The sequence below is a fragment of the Prionailurus bengalensis genome, chromosome X (assembly GCF_016509475.1).
Source record: "Prionailurus bengalensis isolate Pbe53 chromosome X, Fcat_Pben_1.1_paternal_pri, whole genome shotgun sequence".
In the NCBI taxonomy this organism is placed as follows: domain Eukaryota; kingdom Metazoa; phylum Chordata; class Mammalia; order Carnivora; family Felidae; genus Prionailurus; species Prionailurus bengalensis.
Window position 1 is genome coordinate 80684942 of NC_057361.1, and position 7172 is coordinate 80692113.

The 7172-nt window shown below is 36.3% G+C and overlaps 1 pseudogene; it reads left to right on the forward strand.

The window, feature by feature from the left end:
* The first annotated feature begins 203 nt into the window (after positions 1 to 203).
* On the forward strand, positions 204 to 404 carry LOC122478160 (annotated as a pseudogene).
* The last annotated feature ends 6768 nt before the right edge of the window (positions 405 to 7172 follow it).

Here is a 7172-nt window from a genome sequence, read left to right on the forward strand (position 1 = left end):
TCACCAATTCGTTGGATGTGTTAACTGCACTCTCATGGCCAAAGAGCAATGCTTACCATTGCCATGGTTCTCATAGAGAAAGAATGTAATTGGTGGCATAATTTTTAAACTTAATATTGTTGCAAATGATGAACATCTTCTTAAAATACATAATTTTAACCACTAACTTGCACTGAAAAATCACATTTTTAAAATGACAGCACATCGCTTCTCGGCCTTTTGGCTAAGATCAAGTGTAGTATCTGTTCTTATCAGTTTAAAATGACAGCACAGGGGCGCCTGGGTGGCGCAGTCGGTTAAGCGTCCGACTTCAGCCAGGTCAAGATCTCGCGGTCCGTGAGTTCGAGCCCCGTGTCGGGCTCTGGGCTGATGGCTCAGAGCCTGGAGCCTGTTTCCAACTCTGTGTCTCCCTCTCTCTCTGCCCCTCCCCCATTCATGCTCTGTCTCTCTCTGTCCCAAAAATAAATAAACGTTGAAAAAAAAATTTAAAAAAAAATAAAATGACAGCACATATATAAAATAAAATTTAAATAAATATGAAATTCTATCTAAAGTAAGATTTCATTATTAGTAATCCTAGACGAATATGCTAATTTTTAACCTATGTTCTCTTTGTTTTACCCTCAGGATTGAGAATGAGAATTCTTGATTTAGGATAAAAAAAAAAAAAATGTCCGCTGCATCATTACAACCTTTTGGGCCTGTCTGAAAAAAAAAAAAAAAAAATCTTGCAAATATGGCTTTCTAACAAGAGACCAGACTGCTTCCAAATCATACCAAAGAGAAGGTATGAAGTTGTTTTTCTAGCATCCCCAATCATTATGAGTTCCCACAATTTTCCTCTACCAATGAAAAACAAAATGGAGGAAAAAAAATTATAAATAAGTGTGTTTGCTGCTGTGACATTCTTTCATCCAAAAAGGGTAATTTTCTTGTTCTCAGTACTAATTTTTTGCCCTTTAAGATAATATTTTACATATATTTATATATTTTGATATATATATAGTTTGATATATCAAACTATCCCTTAACAACAACACACAGTATTATGAATGCACAAAATTTCAGACTATGTTTTGAAAAGTTTTATATTAAAAACAAAGTTTATCATTGGTTACTTAAAAAAAAATTAAATTTAGGGGCGCCTGGGTGGCTCGGTCGGTTTAGCGTCTGACTTTGGCTCAGGTCATGATCTTGCAGCTGGTGGGTTTGAGCCCCGTGTCAGGCTCTGTGATGACAGCTCAGAGCCTGCAGCCTACTTCAGATTCTATGTCCCTCTCTCTCTACCCCAACACACTTGCATTCTGTCTCTGTCTCTCTCAAAAATAAATAAACTTTAAAAAAATATATACAAAATTAAAAAAAATAAATTTAAGGGTGCCTGGATGGTTCATTCAGTTAAGTGTTCAAGTCTTGATTTCCTCTCAAGTCATGATCTCACGCGGTGGTACCAAACCCCCCATCAGGCTCCACGCTGACAGCACAGAACCTGCTTGGGATTCTCTCTCTACCTCTTTCTGCTCCTCCCCACCCTCAAAATAAATAAATAAACATTTTAAAAAATTACATTTAGACACAACTGAAATGTTTAAAACCTTGTTGGATCTACAATAATTTCAACACAGTCTCTAAACAACAGCATGTACAAGGAACTTCAGTGCTTCAATATAGTGTAGGTACATCTTAAGATCCATCTGTCTATCCTGTTAAATCAAATAAAGCATGTATATTTGTTTACTGTTTTTCAATATGGTGGGAGATACTTTCAGAGTGGAGATAAGCAATATTTCCAGTATTTAGCTGTGTTGTACTTTTCCTTCTCTCTCATGAGAGATGATTGACTGTGAAAGCAAATATTGTTTCACTAGATTATAAAAGACTGCTGAAAGTCACATAAATGAATGTACTACATTTTAAAACACAAAATATCTTATGAACTTTGACCACTGATATTTCCTTCTTGAACAGTGTGTTTTCACAGTGTAGAATATTAACTAATCTTGATCAAAAAGTACTAGCCGAGTACATAATAGTTGTGGTACACCACATAAGAGATGTTCTAATAGGTACATCAAATCGATTTGTAATGGAGCTTGTTATTGATGAAAATAAGATTAACAAAATGCACTAACATGCAACAGAACTAATATGTTCAGCTACTGTAAATATCTAAACCATCACTGATGTTTTAGTTCCACTATTGATTCTACAGTCCAAAGGAGAGATGCTTTTTGTTTGACATAATTGAGACATGGTGACCATGAGACTATAACAACTTTGATCAGCCCAGAGGATTCATAGTCCTCCAAATTCAGTGTTTGTTTCCACTAATTATTAAATGCTACAACCTGTCTCTGGTAATTTAAAACTACAAAACCCAGAGGGCCAAGTATTAACAAGAATGTATGGATCTTCTGTACTCCATTTTGGAAAGATGGTCTTTCGAGAACAACAATTTAATGATGGGGAGAGATGTGATGTGATTAGGAAAATTTAAAAAATGGGCTGTTTCAAAGATCCGAGGCCATTTTATAAAAAGCCTCTTTTTGGAAAAAAATACTCTTTTTCATAGGAGAAAAATAAAATAATGTGGAATGCTGTATAAGAAATAAAAAAGGTCTGTGTCACTTTTCTAAAGCTAATTCTTGTTACTGAATCAAAGCTAACTATATACATAGATCTGAGTGATTAAACTCCAAACACACTATTGAATGATTTCATTTAAATAATTACTGAGAACTTGTTCTGTGCCAGGCACTATGCAACAGTAAATAAAATATACTTATTTCCTGCTTCCCATTCTGGAATCAGAATGAAATGTGTTAAGCATAATAATGGAGGGCACAGGGGCTTATGAGAATCCATATTAGAGATGTCAATTAGCCTGAATGGTAAGGGAAGCCTCTTTGAAAAAGGGACATTTTATCTGAGACTTTAGGGATAAGTTAGGAAAGCGGAGAAGGCTGAAGAAAGTCTGTTTCAAGCTGATGGAATAGCATATGTGAAGCCTTAAACTAAGAGAAAGGACATGGCACATTCCAGGAACAGAAAGAATATCAAAGTGGATGGAGGGTAGAAAGCCAGATTGTGCAGACTCTAAAAATAAGGTAATGATTCCGCGTATCTGCTGAGGGAAACTTAATGTTAATGTTATATCATTTACATTTTTAAAAGATCATTTTGTCGAGTGTGAATAATGGATTGGAAAAGAAAATGACGTAGTAAAGGCCCAAAGAAGACCCATTTTTAACAATCATATGCAAGGCCATCATATTTGAATTTTACAATATTGGGGGAAAAGAAAACAGAGGATTTTAATGGAGTTTAGAATTATGGGAGCTACATCAAGAGTTCCTTTTGATACCCTTTCCTGTGCTATGATTCTTGCAGTCTGAGAAGGGAATACATATGGAGATCTCTCTCTTATATTAGACTTAAGGGTCCTTGTTCCTGGGACCCAATCTCTGATCCTGATATACATTAATGTTCTTTTGAACTTACAAATTGATAGAGTGCAGTGTAAGTTATTCTTAAATTTTATATATTCATTTAATAAATTTATGAGTGTCTCTTACAACACAGACACTGCTCTAGGTGTTAAAGATATAGCTGTGAATAAGAGAGCAGGACTTTACTTTCACCGGGCTTATATTTTAGTAAAAGGAGAAAGACAATAAAAAAGTAATTCTGATAGAAGAAATACCTAAAATGAAGAAATATGTGATAGTGACTGTCAGTGGTGGGTGGGATGAAATAAACATGCCATTAGATTAGGTAGTCAGGGAAGAACTTCTCTATGGTAACAATATTTGAGTTGTGATCTAGATGAAAAGAATAGTTTTATTCAAGATCAGAGGACTTAGTATTCTAAATAGGGGAATGAAAAACAGAAAGGCCCTTAAGAGAGTTTGGTGTGTCTGAGAGACAGAAAGGTCAATTTAGCTGGGCCTTAGCGATCAAAGAATAAAATGGCAAGGGATAAGGTTGAAGGGGCATGAAAGGGTCAGATAATTTAAGGCTTTGTAGGTTATATTAAGTAATGAGTCTTGTTTTAAGTGTTACGGGAAGCCAAAACAACTCAATACTAATCCTTAACAATCCTGTTTATAGTTCACATCCATCTAATAGATCACCATCCACACTTGCCTTAAAGATCTTACTTTAACAGGAAGCATATAGCTGCATGTCTACACCTAGTCAAACAAATGTCTTTATAAACAACAGAGACCAATTATAGCCAGTTTTGAGTTCACTTGGCAATAGTGACATGTGTGTACTTGGGTACGAACTGAGTTTACACTGACTTCATATAAACTCAATGAGCTATCAGGGAACAAGTGCACATACACTCACCTACAGACTTGGACTCCTGGCTTGAAGAATTAACAGTGTCTACTCCAGGCAATCCTTGAGAAAAATCATCAGTAGAATCAGCAGGGGCATTTGTTATCTATCTATCAAATGATATAATTTCAAAATGGTCAGGAACCAGCTTTTAAATAATTCCCAAAGTTTTGGGCACAGAATTTTGACTGTCCAATATTCTGCCTAAAGAAATAGAAAATAGCTTATATTTCCACAGCAAAGGCAAATATCACCAAAAAATAATCCTTGCTTAAAAGCTTAGTTTGTTTCTGAGGCAAGAAGGAAAAGAACTTTTTCCTTTTTGGTGAAAACTATTTTTTGACAGTGAGCATATGTATTAAATAATTTACTTTCTTGAGAATAATAATAGAACAAGTAAGCCAGAGCAGAAACAAGCAAAAAGCAGAAATTCTTGCAATTGAAATTGTCATGGCTTTGTCTTACATTCCTCAGAAAGTTTGCTTGTGTTTAGTCATTTAAATTCTCCTTTTCTTACTTGTCTTGATCATTTTCTTTAATGATTATTCTTCATCTGACTGTCAAACCTTTGCATTATGACCATCTAAATTAGTATTTTGATAGTTCTCCTTTTGAAAGAAGGCAACAAAACAAACAACTTCCAAAGATATGCCAGGAGCTATATAAATTGGGGATACTGTGCCCCAAAAGAACTATATAAGTGCTATCTTATTACCTTGTTACTAGTTAATAAGAACTTTCCAAACAAATTTCCTATGTATTGGAGCTGCTTAAACCAGGAAGATTTTAGTTTTGCTAATAACATATGCACATATTGAGAGCTCAACAAATGTTTGAGTACCTAAGTGCAAATATGACTGATCAAGCAATTAAGCAATGGGAGGTTAAGGCAAGTGAGGTTCAACAATGTTAACTGATTTGTCCAAATTTTCATAATTAGTAAACAGCAGAGCTATAATTTGAAACATAATTCTAAATCTAAAACATATGTCATCTTCAGCATACCACTGATTATTGAATGTGTATGTGAATAAATTAATGAAAGAAAAAATCATAAAGTAGGTTTACCATCAGAAATCAAGCATTTTCTTAGGTAAAATTCATGTTCTCTATTCAACAAATGGACATTTAATTTATCACAAGCTATGCATACAAAGTATAAGTATTATTTTAATTTTAAAAGAAGTTATTGTACATAACTAGATTCTATAAAAATTTATTTATGTGCCTTTCAGGTTGTTTTTTTTTTGTTTTTAAAATGTTTTAACATTTATTTATTTTTGAGAGACAGAGAGAGACAGAGCATGATCAGGGGAGGAGCAGAGAGGCAGGGAGACACAGAATCTGAAGCAGGTTCCAGGCTCCAGGCTCCAAGCTGTCAGCACAGAGCCTGATGTGAGGTTCCAACTCACAAATTGCAAGATCATGACCTAGGCCAAAGTCACACGATTAACTGACTGAGCCATCCAGGCGCCACTATATGCCTTTTAGTTTTATAACCTACAGATAAGCAAGTTAAACAAAAAGAGCAGTAGAAAGAGTGTCAAAGATACTAAGAGACCACAAAATATTTTTTAAAATTGTCTTTAGTCATTACCTCAAAACATGGAGAAAACAGTGTCTTTACTTTTACATTGCAAATTACACAGATATTTCTACAAATATATATTCATAAAGCTTTGTCATACTCTTTGCTTTTTGCAAATATTACTCTTAATTCTTGCACATATTCATATGTAATGTATTTAATTAGATTTGCAGTTCAAGTTTTACAAGTTTAATTGACTCTGTGTGTCTTTGAATGTGTGTTTTTAAGTTCTGCCAAGATTTTAAGAAACTTGTAGCTGATAAGGAAAAAGATATGATTAAAAGAGGCAGTAATGCAAAACAAGTATACTGGGTGACATTTGAACAGGGTTTCCTAAGAAACAAACTCCCTCACAGGCAGTCCTAGCCAAAGGCTAAGGCAAAGGGGTCTTTACTCAGAAGAGAAAGAGAATGAGGAACTCCTTGGGTATAGAAAGGGATCAGAGAAGGGGTTAGGTATCTAGATGATGTCACTCAGCAGCATGGTGGAAAGTCTCTGTGTCAGAGAGCCCTAAAGGGCCATAACAGTTTGAGGTCTTTAACCACAGACTCTATTTTATCAAAGGCCAGAAGATGTGGGGACAGGTTTTACAGGATATGCAAATAAGTCAGATCCTAAGTGACTAAAAATAAGTTTTGGAAGCTTTTTTAAAGATAATTTAAGCTGAGCTGCACCGGGTGTGTGCACAGAGCTCACACCTGCCAGGAGCCTCAGTGCCCAAAGGAGGAAGCCAGGAGAGCTGAGAGCAGAGTCTCAAGATGCCATTCTGGAATATAGCAGCATAGGAGGCCCATAGGCTCACCTTATCCTGCTGGTCACTTAGATTCCACCCACATCTGCCTAAATAACCCAGAAAACCGCCAGAAGACTAGCAGAATGGATGCTCGGGAGCCAAGCATAGACAAGATGCCCATGGAAGAGGGTAGGAAGGGCAGAGAGGCAGTGCATGCTACACGAACTGGCAGGAGGGAGCCGGGGGTGGGTGGGTGGGAGGACAGCCCACCCCGCAAGGCACAGCCCCCAAAGTCTTGCAAAAGCAGACTTGCAAAAGCTTGCAAAAGCAGAGGGGCTGGACTCCGTGAGTTATGACAGCCAGTGGGACTTAACATCTGGAATGTTAAAAGTCAACAACACTGCTCTTGGAGAGTGGGGAGGGCAAGAGGACACAAGGAGGGAAGTTGTTGAGAACCAGAAGACAGAACTCAGCTTGATGGGGGAACAAAGGCGCTGGCAAGCCAGA